This window comes from Mus pahari, chromosome 13 (genome assembly GCF_900095145.1).
Source record: "Mus pahari chromosome 13, PAHARI_EIJ_v1.1, whole genome shotgun sequence".
NCBI classification, from domain to species: Eukaryota; Metazoa; Chordata; class Mammalia; order Rodentia; family Muridae; genus Mus; species Mus pahari.
The window spans coordinates 69,565,596-69,579,197 of NC_034602.1; positions in this window are offsets into that span (position 1 = coordinate 69,565,596).

Genomic DNA, 13,602 nt, shown 5'->3' on the forward strand with positions numbered 1-13,602 from the left:
AAAGAAAATAAGAAAGAAGGAAAGAAAGAAAGAAAGAAAGAAAGAAAGAAAGAAAGAAAGAAAGAAAGAAAGAAAGAAAGAAAGAAAGAAAATAAGAAGGAAGGAAGGAAGGAAGGAAGGAAGGAAAGAAAGAAAGAAAGAAAGAAAGAAAGAAAGAAAGAAAGAAAGAAAGAAAGAAAGAAAGAAAGAAAGAAAGGATGTTTTCTATGTCTAACTATAGCACCTCCTCCAAACAGAGTACTGATGTATAGTGGGTTTCTGAAACCTGCATCTATAGCGCTGACCTTGAGCAAGCATTGTTTCTTCTAATGCCTGTTAAAGAGCTAAGGATAAAAAATTATTACCCTTGCAGTGGTGTCACATACCTTTAATCCCAGTACTTGGGAAGCAGAAGCAGGCAGAGTTCTGAGTTCAAGACCTGCCTGGTTGACAGAGTGAGTTCCAGGATAGCCAGGGCTACACAGAGAAACCCTGTCTCAAAAACAAAACAAAACAAGACAATCATTGAAAAAAGATTTTATTAGCATGTATTTTTAAAGATCTTCAGCTTACTTATTTAATTACATATACTTCTCTGTTTGGGTATGTTCATATTAGTGCTGGTTCTCCCTGAGGCCATAAATGTCAGATATTCTAGGAGTTGAAAACAAGGCGGTGGTGTGTGGCCTAAAGCAAATTCTAGGAACTAATTCTGGACTTTTACAAGGACAATATAGACATTTTACTGCTGAGTCAAACTCTTATATGACTTACTTTAATGAAAAAAAAAGTAGCATATATGCTAAATAATGTATGTTGTTATGAAAATATTTGAAGATGATATTGTCTTAAATGGTGAAATTTTGTGTGGTTATCCCAACCCAGATTTGCAGTGCTTGATAAGTGTAGACTAAAGAAGAAGTCGAAGTTCATTCTCAAGTGACTTTGTGGCCATCTTGGGTTACCTTTGGGCCCAAGTAAAGATATTTGAATTTCACTCAGAAAGGGGAAATAAAATATGTATTGGAAGTGGTTGAGGAAGGGAACTGGGTGGGAGAGGGGATGTAAGTGGGAACTGGGCAGGGGGGTTAGGATTATGGAGAACAGGGAAGATGAAACATAAATAGTCAGTGAGGGTGCGTTGGTCGTGAAGACATCTGGCAGAGACCTGGGACTAGGGAGGGGCCTCAGGGAGTCTACTGGGCTGACTCCAGCTGAGACTCCAGCAGTAGAATGATTGAAGTGGCCACTACCAATAGCCAGGCAGGATGCCCAGTGCAAAAAAATGGACAGCAACCCACCACCAAAACCTTGAATCCAAAATGTGGCCTTGCTACAAGTGTAGGGACAAATATGGAGCCAAGTAGGAGGGACTGGCCAATGACTGTCCCAAATTAAGACCCATCCCATGGGAAAGAACCATCTCTGACACCATTAATGATTCTATGCTCTATTTGCAGACAGGAGCCTAGCATAACTGCCTTCTGAGAGGCTGCGCAGAGTATCCAATGGAAACAGATGCAGATACCCACGGCTAAACAGATGGAGCACAGGGAGTCTTGTGAAAGAGTTGTGGAAGGACTGAGGTACCCCAAGAGGATAGGGACTCCACAGGCCTGCTAAGCTGTAAGGCTTATCAACCTAAAAAAAAAAAAAATTGACAGGAATGGTGAGATATTTTAATGGTAAAATAGAGACTTTTATCTTGACGGACAAAAGTACTTTTCTTATGTAGTGATTGATGTGGGATGGCCCAGCCCTTGGGTCTTGCCCTGGGTACCTTCTCAGTACCCTGTTCCCCACAATCTTTAAATAGCTGCTATCCATTGTGTGACTACATTTGATCCCAGCACCCAGGAGACAGAGTCAGTAGTATGTCATGTAGTAGTCATGTCCAGCCTGAGTAACAAAACAATACCAATGGAGATCAGTCTCCTACATGGGTTGTTTAATATTTTTGTCCATTTATTTTGAAAGGTTTGAGTATAAAAAATAAATATATTCCAAAATAATGCAATAAGACAGTGAAAGAGACAAAACAAATATTTGACATAGAAACTACTAATGCTGATTTCATTATAAATTAACCTGCATGCAACATTCATATCTTTCAACATACTGTTTTTTTAGTGATACATCTAATAAATCAAGTGTTTGAAAATTAAATAACATTTGCTATGATTAAAATACAATTTAAATGTTTAGTAAATATGTGAGATAATCTTTTATAAAAGAGAAATAAAATAAGAAATTGCTGTCTTACATTTCATTAGACATGCTTTTAAAAACTGAAACGTCTGCATAATTTTTTATAGTTTAATATGTATGTAATTTTTATGTTGATAGTCTCCTTTGCTCAAATTAATAATTTATGACTGTGATCCTTTGTCTGCCTTACTTTTTTTTAAATGTAGGATAAGAAAAAAATACAAGAAAGAAAACAGGTACCCTGCATACTTTTGAATAACTGGGACTGTAAAATCGATAAGTAAACTTTTAAGGATGGTATAATAGTGGACTTTTTCAGTATAGTCCTGCTTATGTACAAAGATCATATATATATATATATATATATATATATAATCAAATTATGTAGAGATAGATATTTCCACATAAAATATATATACATATATTTCCACATAATTTGATGTGGGTGTTTCTTTAGAGGTTGACTAAAAAATTTTCTGATGTGAGTAATTAAGTAGGGTAAATATTGTCTGTTCTGGAATTTTACACAACACCAGGGCAAAGAGTCAGTGGGTTGGACTGAAAGAATAATGAATTAAATTTGTTCTAAAAATTTTGTAAATGTATATAATACTTTCTGAAAACTCCCACCCTATCTTATTACCTGTGCTTAACTTGAAGCCCTGGACATATTACAAAACTATGTTGGGACAAAATGATATGATCTGTTACTTCTTGAGAATATGAATGTCTTTGGTACGGTATAAAAATATTTTCTAATATCTAGTCAGTTAGAGTTGCAAAGCCTCCCAATCTTGGTGTCTGATTCCCCCTTCATCTTGCCTGACCCCTACATCCTCTCTGGAACCAGTTCACTGCTGGGCTGACCAGTAGAAAACTATCTTAAATATACTTATATGCATAGATTTGTACTGTTTTAATTCTTCTCTTCAAGCTGGCTGATTCAAATTGTTCCTCTTGGCTATTGACTGAATTTCTCTGGACTTCAACTAGTTCTGGGAATCTCTTCTAACCTTCTGGCTCCTCCTTATTCTCTGGCTAGTTCTGTCTTCACTGCTACCACCTATATGTGTAAAACTGTCTTGGGAAAATTGTGTCTCTCCTGTGCTATTTTCTTAAGTAGCTTCTCTTTCATGTGTTGTTCTTATGAGAGTTAGCATACCATTGGAATAAGAATATACATACATACAAACACACATATACATATGATTATATAATTTATATAATATACAAATAATGTTAATGTTAAGACTTATGTAATACTTGTATTAAACATTCTCCTTTATTTCTTTTAGTATTAATGCTATATTATAGATATTTTGTTTGCCAATTTATATACTTATTTTTATATCATTTATATAATTGTAGATAATTATTTTTCTCTATAATATTAATACAAAACAACAGGTACAAGCAAAAAATTTTAATTTACACTTTTTTTTTTAACTTCATGGTTGGAAATAAGTCAGTAATTCACTTTATTTAAAATAATTCACCTTAACACTACTTTATATGACTTTTTATATAACTAACAGATTTCCTTCTAACAAATATGAATTTTAGAAAATGCATGGTAGAAATATATGAAATGTAAACATATTCAAAACTTTGGTATTTGATTAACTGGCATTAAATGTAAACCTTTCTTTCATTCAAGATTTATGTAATATATTTATGTAAATCAATCATCCATTACACTAATTAATAATAGCATGACTAAGACCAACAATTGTACCTACAGCATTACTTAGAATAGAAGATGAGTGGATATAAACTAAATGACTATAAACTGATGTAAAGTTACATAAAATGTCTTAGGTTCATACAATGAAATACTTTTCAGCCAATACAATTTAGGAAAATATATTTAAAATTAAAAAAAAAAAAGCACGAAGCTTGAAAAGACATTATTTTAAGAAAACTTAGAACCAAATTTCATATGAAATCACAGTATAATCCTATTCACATAAATTAGAAAGGATTTGTAATCCATGGAGATATAAACTAAGTTAAAGGTTCCAAGGAAGTAAGGAAGGGCTGGTAAAGTATTGCATACTAACAGGTTGAGGCTCGTTCAAGCCTTTTTGTTTGTCTGTTTCTTTGTTTTTTAATTAGTTTGAGTTGACAGACTTTTGAGCACATAGTTAACTTTAAAATCACTGAATTTAAAACTTTATAACTGTGGGTTTTCTTGTAAGCTGATTTACCTGAATTTTTTTTTTAGTTTAACATTTTAATGACATGTTTGACAATTTCTACATGTATATAATATATTTTTGGCAAAATTTTCCCCCATTCCTTCCCATACGTAGGTCCTCTCAGGTCCACCACCCATATCCCTATACCTCTCAACTTCATGACTTCTTGAAAAAAAACCTAAACACTGACTCTAATCTGCAATGCTCATATATTCATAGGCATGGTGCTAATCAGTGGAGTATGGTCCACCTAGCAGGGGGTCACAGCCTTAAAGAAACTTGACTCTCACTTCCCCATCAACTATAGCTAGCTCCTAGGTTAGGGGTGGAGCCCATGACTTCTTGCTAGCATGTTGGCTGCCTTGGTCATATGCACACAGCCACCACTTCTGTGAGTTCACGCATGCAGCTGACTTACCATTTCCATTATGTTGACACTTACTAGGTTGTTCAGTTATCCAGACTTAATATTTATTCTCTTCTATTATTAAGGATTTAAAGCTCTTCTTTTATCTCTCTCTCTCTTTTATTAGATATTTTCTTCATTTACATTTCAAATGCTATTCCAAAAGTCCCCTATACCCTCCCCCTGCCCTGCTCCCCTATCCACCAACTCCCACTTCTTGGCCTTGGCGTTCCCTTGTACTGGGACATATAAAGTTTGCAAGACCAAGGGGCCTCTCTCCCCAATGATGGCCAACTAAGTCATCTTCTGCTGCATATGCAGCTAGAAACACAAGCTCTGGGTACTGATTAGTTCATATTGTTGTTCCACCTATAGAGTTCCAGACCTCTTCAGCTCCTTGGGTAATTTCTCTAGCTTCTCCATTGGGGGCCCTGTGTCCATCCTATAGACTGTGCATCCACTTCTGTATTTGCCAGGCATTGGCAAAGCCTCACAGGAGACAGCTATATCAGGGTCCTTTCAGCAAAATCTTGCTGGCATATGCAATATTCTGTGTTTGGTGGTTGACTATGTATGGGATGGTCCCCCGGGTGGGCAGTCTCTGGATGGTCCATCCTTTTGTCTTAGCTACAAACTGTCTCTGCATCTCCTTCCATGGATATTTTATTCGCTATTCTAGGGAGGAATGAAGTATACATGTGTTGATCTTCCTTCTTGATTTTCTTGTCTTTTGGATATTGTATCTTGGGTATTCTAGGTTTCTGGGCTAATATCCACTTATCAATGAGTGCATATCGAGTGACTTCTTTTGCGACTGGGTTACCTCACTCAGGATGATATCCTCCAGATATATCCATTTTCCCAAGAATTTCATAAATTCATTGTTTTTAATAGCTGAGTAGTACTTCATTGTGTAAATGTACCACATTTTCTGTATCCATTCCTCTGCTGAAGGACATCTGGGTTCTTCCCAGCTTCTGGCTATTATAAATAGGGCTGCTATGAACATACTGCAGCATGTGTCCTTATTACCAGTTGGAACATCTTCTGAGTATATGCCCAGGCGAGGTATTGCTTGATCTACCAGTAGTACTATGTCCAGTTTTCTGAGGAACTGCCAGACTGATTTCCAGAGTGGTTGTACAAGCTTGGAATACCACCAGCCATGGAGGAGTGTTCCTCTTTCTCCACATCCTCCCCAGCATCTACTGTCACCTGAAATTTCGATCCTAGCCATTCTGACTGGTGTGAGGTAGAAACATGGGGTTATTTTGATTTGCATTTTCCTAATGATTAAGGATGTTGAACATTTTTTCAAGTACTTGTCAGCCATTCGGTATTCCTCAGTTGAGAATTCTTTGTTTAGCTCTGTACCCCATTTTTAATGGGGTTATTTGAATTTCTGGAGTTCAGCTTCTTGAGCTCTTTGTATATATTGGATATTAGTCCCCCATTAGATTTAGGATTGATAAAAATTCTTTCCCAATCTGTTGGTGGCCTTTTAGTCTTATTGACAGTATCTTTTACTCTACAGAAGCTTTGTAATTTTATGAGGTCCCATTTGTTGATTCTTGATCTTAAAGCATTGCTGTTCTGTTTGGGAATATTCCCCCTGTGCTGATATTTTCGAGGCTTTTCCCCACTTTCTCCTCTATAAGATTCAATGTCTCTGGTTTTATGTGGAGTTGTTTGATCCACTTAGACTTGAGCTTTGTACAAAAAGATAAGAATGGATCAATTCGCATTCTTCGACATAACTGCCAGTTGTGCCAGCACCATTTGTTGAAAATGCTGCCTCTTTTCCACTGGATGGTTTTAGCTCCTGTCTTAGTCAGGGTTTCTATTCCTCCACAAACATCATGACCAAGAAGCAGTTGGGGAGGAAAGGGTTTATTCAGCTTACATTTCCATACTGCTGTTGATCATGAAAGGATGCAGGACTGGAATTCAAGCAGATCAGAAAGCAGGAGCTGATGCAGAAGCCATGGAGGGATGTTCTTTAATGGCTTGCTTCCCCTGGCTTGCTCAGCCTGCTTTCTTATAGAATCCAAGACTACCAGCCCAGAGATGGTCCCACCCACAAGGGGCCTCTCCCCGTTGATCACTAATTGAGGAAATGCCCCACAGCTGGATCTCATGGGGGCATTTCCCCAACTAAAGCTCCTTTCTCTGTGATAACTCCAGCTGTGTCAAGTTGACACAAAGCTAGCCATTACAGCTCCCTTGTCAAAGATCAAGTAACCATAGGTATGTGGGTTCATTTCTGGGTCTTCAATTCTATTCCATTGATCTACCTGTCTGTTGCTGTACCAGTACCATGCAGTTTTTATCACAATTGCTCTGTAGTACAGCTTGAGGTCAGACATGGTGATTCTCCCAGAGGTTCTTTTATTATTGAGAATAGTTTTTGCTATCCTAGGTTTTTTGTTCTTCCAGATGAATATGCAAATTATTCTTTCTAACTCAGTGAAGAATTGAGTTGGAATTTTGATGGGGATTGCATTGAATCTGTAGATTGTATTCGGCAGGATAGTCATTTTTACTATATTAATCATGCCAATCCATGAGCATGGGAGATCTTTCCATCTTCTGAGATCTATAATTTCTTTCTTCAGAGACTTGAAGTTCTAGTCATACAGATCTTTCACTTCCTTAGTTAGAGTCACACCAAGGTGTTTTATAATTTTTGTGACTATTGTGAAGGGTGTTGTTTCTCTAATTTCTTTCTCATTGTGTTTATTCTTTGTAATTTACCTGGATTTTAAGTTCTGGTAAGGCAAGGCATTCATTTCTCATAGTCATAGATAATTTTTACATTTATATGATGTTTCTGGAATTACTCCAAGATATCAAATGTTAGTAAAATAAGTGTTATAAATGAGAAAGAATGATGGTGTAGTGGTTAAAAAAAACTTACCTGAATTAGATAGAGTCTCCAGCATATCTCACTCAATTTTCTGATCCCTGTGATATTCTCTCTCTCTCTCTCTCTCTCTCTCTCTCTCTCTCTCTCTCTCTCTCTCTCTCTCTCTCTCAAATGTGGGGATAGAGCAATGGCTCAGTGATGAAGAACACTTGGTGCTCTTGTAGAAGACTTAGGTTCTGTTTCTAGTGTCTATGTTGCAGCACACAACCTTATATAACTTCAGATCTAAGATTCACAGCACATACTTCTGGTCTCTATGAACTCTGCATGTACAAAGTGCACAGGAATACATGCAGATAAAAAAATTCCAAGACTTCAAACAAACATACATTTTAAAATCTTTAAGGATCTGTAATTTTAGAATCTGAAATGTTGTAATCATATTATAATTTCAAGAGGAAAATCAAGACACTGCAACAGAATCTCTATGTGTATAATCTATAGCCTATCTTTCATCTATTTCCAGTGACATCCTTACATATATTATACATCCAAAATGAACAAAATAAAAGGGATAAAGGATTGTTCATTTGGGGCCTTTATGAATGCATTATACTGCTGATTTTCCCTCTGTGCTCCACATGATACCTTTACTTGTATGTGTGCTTTTCCTTTCCTGTGTTCATTTTTAGCAAGTGCTTCTTCCAACATTAAAAAAAAAAAACAAAACTGTTCAGTTTGCAAAGATATGAGGTCCTATTACATTGTCAGTTGAAAAAGAAGATTTGTACAAATGAAAGTTCATGAGATTTTCCTTTAGGGATCCATTCCTGTCAATTATATAAAATACAGACTTGTAGAAATGTGACATTTAGGAATACTCACACGCATAACTATTCCAACTAATAAACTGAGTTTTACTTACGTAATGTATTCCAATCACATGAAAGTCATAAACGTAAGTATACTCTCAGAAGTGAATGCTATTACAATAAAGTATTCTGCAATAAAACAATACGCAGCAAAAATACTAAAGCATAAAATGTACTGTGCTCTTGGTGCCTAATTTGCCAACATGCAGGTCAGCAAAATTTTTGAAGATTCATTCCTTTACAAAGTTTTTTTGCACAAGTTTTTCTTAGAATAAATTCATTGTAAATAATATATTATTCTCTCTGAAGCATTAAAGATGTAGGAAATATACCGGATATATTGAAAAATGAATAAATAATCTTCAATGATATTTGATAAAATATTGTATTGGGTTAGGTGTGTATGTGAGTGAATGTATGTACATACATGTATGTTTGTATGCATGCATGTATGGGAAGTTACTGTGTCAATGCCAAAATATTCTGAGAAAAATAATCATGAAGAATATTTTTTTCATATACTATTTTTAAAACTGTATTATTATGAGATATAAAAATGTGAAACAGCTAAAATACAAAGAGTGCATTTGGCATATTCTCCCATGAGGCGATACCCTGGACAGAAAAGAAATAAAATCAGCTACTGTCTCACTTATCATTGTGGTAATAGATGTTCTTTATAAATAGACTATTTGTTCTAGAAGGAGGAGACCCACGAATGTTCTTTACAGAGATGTAATTTTAAGAATTGCATACAGGAAATAAACTCAGAAGCCAACACTTTATTGCACAAAGCTTTGGAAAGAGTGATGCACTTCTTTCTTTTGGCACAGATTTCAGGAGGTAACCCTCACATTCTGCTCTAATGCCTGCCTGCATGAGACCATGATTTTTGTCATGATGAAAAAATTTTATCTATTGAAGACATTTAGAATTATTCTATAATTTGGCTACCACATGTATTGTAGTAATGATCTTTGCATATAAGAGTTTTTCACCATCATTATAGTTTAAATAAATGAATGAGGAAATAATTTAGGGACTTAATACATCTCAATGTTTAACAGGCTATATAAATTGGTAATTTTTCCCAAGTTACCTGTACCATTTTACAATTCCACCAGCAGTCTATGATGGTTTCGACTTCTCAACAGCCATGTCAACAATCATAATAGTACTATTTTAATGAAAGATATTGTAAAAAAAATGTGAAATAACACTTCATTGTAGTTTGGTTTTTGTTTTGCTGATGGGTAATGATGTTCAATATAATTCAGACAATTATTGTCAATTTCTACATCTTTCTTGGAGCTGTTCCTATATTACTTTCTAGTAGTTTTTAGTTATTCTACTTGTGTTTTTACAATTGAGATATGAAAGTTATTTGTAAATTAATTATGTAAGTCCCTTAAGATCTTTTATAAATGGGTCACATTTTCTTTCTCTTCCTTTAAATCATATTTTAAAGAATGAGTCTATATTTTTTATGATTATGCTTTTACAATCCTACATATCACCCACCCCTTAAGCTACAATAAGAGATACTTGATCCTATGATTTTATAAGAATTCTGAAGGTCTAAATCTTACATTTGTATTTTTGGTCCGTTATCTGTTACATTTCTACTATACCTTGCATGGTGCAAAGCTAACTACTCATTGTCTAGTTTGTGAATATCCAAGTATCTAGTACCTCTTGCTGAAAATTAAAAAAAAAAAAGAAAGAAAATCAAAGAAACTTAACTACCAATACATTTAAACATTTATATCTCCATTTTTAGTTTTTTTAACTAAAATTAATTTCTCTATCCCCACCTCCAGAAAATGAGTTCTTCTCATAGCTTGTCTTATAATAAATGTTAAAGAAAGTTGCTTTACGTGAGATGCTACATAAGAACTAAAACGAATGTGAACATAAATTAAACAGAGTGTGGTTCATCGATAGACAAAAGCAAAGTATTCTGTTAATTAATTTTCTCTTTTTTTATGACAAAATATTGAAAAAAAACATGTCACCTAGAGACTAAAAAGTAAATTTAACCCATGGTTTAAGAATATAGACGCAATAAAGGAGAAATGATCTTCAAAGCAATTCCTCCCTGGTGACATAAGTATGAAGACCCTTGCTCATGTCTGAGTAAATCAAGGACGAAAATGAACAGGAGAAAGAGGCAGGCAAAGAAAGATTTCAAGTATATTTTTCTTACGCTTTTCTCAGATAGGTCCTGAATTCCAAAGCCTCCACCATCTCCGTGAACAGCGGCGTCAGCAAAGGAGCCAGTGTTCACACACTGGAGCCTTCTCAGAACACTCTATATACAAACAATAACAACTTACCACTGGTCTCCACAGGCTTATGGGGATGTCATAACGCAAAATGAGTTTAGGTAAACATCAAGTGGCTGCATGATGTTAAAAGGTTTTACACAGTTCAGACTCTCCTCTGAGATTTACAACTATTTGCTAATTGCCAGCAATTACAAAATCAAAAAAATAATGTATATGTTTATAGCTTACAATGACACAGAATAAACATTCCCATTATTAAAGTAAGGAGTTGGAGAGTAGCCAGGAAAGATGAGATTCATTCAAGGCTGCAACCCCACATATCTATTTCTCTATTGGGGCTCAGGATGACATTGTCAGTGTTCCAAAAGTCATAGATATGCTCATTCTTTCAACTCTGATGCCTGGATTGTATATGGCTTCTCTATTAGGTTAGCACCATGTGGTGACTGTAACTGGTATAGAGAAAACTACATTTTTCCAGATAGCCCAAGCTGTTTATTTTTTGTTGTCGTTAATAAGGGCTCACTTATCATGTATTTTTATCTATCTATCTATCTATCTATCTATCTATCTATCTATCTATCTATCTATCTATCTATCTATCTATTATTTACTTATTTGTTTGGTTAAATCCTAAATGCTTGTGCCGTCCTTCTCTTCCTGTCACAGAGTTCCTCCAATATCCTATTCCCCTGAAATATCCTATTTCCTCTGAAAGAATGCCTCACCCTCCCCATATCTTCCCATTCTGGTGCATCTAGTCTTTACAGGATTAGGTGCATCCTCTCCCACTGAGGCCAGAAAAGGCAGACCTGTCTACAATGGATTCCACAGTCAGATTAAAGTTTTAGGAAAAGCCCTCTCTCCAATTTTTTGGGGACCCATAGGGAGACTGAGCTTCAAATCTTCTACACATATGCTGGAAGCCCATGTATGCTCTTCAGTTGGTGGTTCATTCTCTGAGAGCTCTGAAGTTCAGGTTAGTTGACAGTGTTGGTTTTCCTGTGGAATTCCTATTCCCTTCATGGACATCAATCCATTCCCTAACTCTTCTATAAAGGTCCCAGACCTCCATCCAATGTTTGGCAGTGGGTCTCTATCATCAGTCTGAGTCAGCTGCTAAACAGCTTCTTAGAGAAAAGCTATGGTCGTCTCCAGCCTTCAGGCATAGCAGTATTATTTATAGTGTCAGGGATTATTTTACCTTGGGCTTCACTCTCACAAACTCATAGACACATCCTTTACAGAAATGTCACGTAGAGAATGTGCGCATCTTCAGGTCTCTGAACTTTTGTATAAATCTCCACAATTCACTCATCATTATAGATTATTTTTGTGGGCAAACCAGAGCCACCTAAATGATGCAATTTTTTTTTTGTCAACTCAAGAAGTATCCTGCTCCACATTAGTCCACAAATATAGTGGTCTTGTGAGACTTTGCAGGTGTAAATCAAAATAAGTTTGAGTTATTCCATGATGGAACTCTTAATAAGAGGGAGTTTTCCCCTTCAAGATACTTTTTCTTGTTTAAATGCAAAGCCCAAATTTTAACCTTATCATTACTAAACATTTTAAGCAATTCTACTTGTATTTCCCCTGTCAGTTCAGGCTTTTTTTTTCCTCACTAAATTGTGGATTTTTCATATACTCCTGCTCCATTTGATGCACTCACTAAAGATCTGTTTAAAAATAATAATAGCCGTGACTACATGGTATGCTGTCTTGAAATTATTTCTGCCATATCAATTACTGTTTCTTATTCAGTCTCCCTCAAATTACAGGACATGAGTAAATGCAGCTAAAAATCTTCACCAGTAATTGTATGTATACAGAGAAATGTATACAATACAAATATATAAAATAGTACATGTGGCCTGCTGTATAATTCCTAATAGAGACTTTTGTTCTATTTTTAAACCTTCTGTGCCTGTTCATCACTGCATTAAATAGTATTTTGATATTACCAGGTTTACTGATTTCTCCAGGATGCCCATTCAAGCTCTGATAAGACTGCAGCATTAGAGTTGTCCACATCCCCAACAAAACAAGTCAGAATCCTCATAACATAGTACTCAGGATTCTCAGAGTACTAACCGTACTGACCAGTACTGATAATCTGAATTACTTTTCTTATTGCTCTGATATAATACCTGACAAGACACAATTTAAGTGGTGAAAGGCTTACTTTGACTTACAAGATGTTCTCTCAGATTGTGAGATAAAATCTAAGTCCCAACTTCCAAAATTTGTAGATTTTTCTAAAAGAGATGCCACCAGTTGTAAACCAGGCATTAACCATTGAAACCTATGTAGGATTTTTTCTTCATCCAAGACACAATCTGTACTACTGCAAATCTGACATCTAAGTCCTTTAAAACTAGTATAAATATCTAAAGGTAAAATCTAGTGGCAGGTTATGGATCAACGTTTTAAGAGCTCTTGCTGCTATTGGATAGAACCATGGTTCAGTTCCTGACAACGTGGCAGCTAATAACCATCCATACACTTCAGGAGATCTGAGATCTATCATCCCATAAAATAACAACAAATATAGCTTTAAAATAAAACTTAATTACAGAATTAGTAACATTGTAAATATACTGAGAAAGGTATACAATACAAATATATAAAATAAAACAACAAGATCAGAAATTATGGGAAGAAGCAAGAATGGGATTCATGGATGTGATTACAGTTATCAAAATTATAATAATGCTTTTCATATATTTATATGAAAAATAACCCAATAGAAAGGTTCTACTGGCAATATTATACCACCAGATAA